The sequence below is a fragment of the Hypanus sabinus genome, unplaced genomic scaffold (genome assembly GCF_030144855.1).
Source record: "Hypanus sabinus isolate sHypSab1 unplaced genomic scaffold, sHypSab1.hap1 scaffold_479, whole genome shotgun sequence".
NCBI classification, from domain to species: domain Eukaryota; kingdom Metazoa; phylum Chordata; class Chondrichthyes; order Myliobatiformes; family Dasyatidae; genus Hypanus; species Hypanus sabinus.
Genome location: NW_026781349.1, coordinates 216,657 through 217,466, shown reverse-complemented (window position 1 = coordinate 217,466; position 810 = coordinate 216,657).

Here is an 810-nt window from a genome sequence, read left to right as displayed (position 1 = left end):
CAGTACGACACAACCCCAAAGAAAGGCTGATATTTCACGCTGAAAGAGACTGAATAAACCTTCATTTATCTTTCACCGCCCCGCAGTCTCCATGTTGGAAATTGGCACACTTACTCTCTTGACCCAGTTCCAAGGAAGAGTGGTAACTGGTTTCTCTTCCCACGGAGTCTGTTTCACTGGACGAGTTCTACTATTCTATCTTTCTCTTCTCGACCTTAACACAACTTCTGAACCGCGACTCACGCTGGGAGAAATAATGGGTCATAAATTGCTAAATCTACATGCCCAAATCAGGATGAATGCATGGAAGCGAATAAAGTGGAGGAATTAGTTGATTTCAAGCCATGTTAGGTGCACCCTTCTCAAAGACTTTGCAGGATTAAATACCCAAGGTCGAATGTGACCGTAAAATGCAAGTAGTGTAAATACCCGTATTTAAACCTGCCATTTTGGGGTGATACCCGGGAATAATAGTCTACGCTGGCAGGAAGTTTTTCTTGTCCGTTTCCGACTTGGGGTCATCCACGTCCAGCATGGATAATCTGCACAAAGATGCCTCTGCCTGTACTCCTGAAATCATCTGTTCCTACATTTTCTTTTCTTTATCAGACATATCTGATGTGTTTTGGACCATTCTGTGAATTGTTCAACATTGAGAGTAATCAGTTCCCATATCACCTTAGAACTTGCTCAGGCAGCGTGGAAACTTATGGAAGGAAGGCAGAAGGCTTCCAGCTCGAGTCCCTGGATGGTAACCATGTCCGTTTCTCACTGGATCTGGTCGAAGGCTGAAATCACTGTTACCTTACG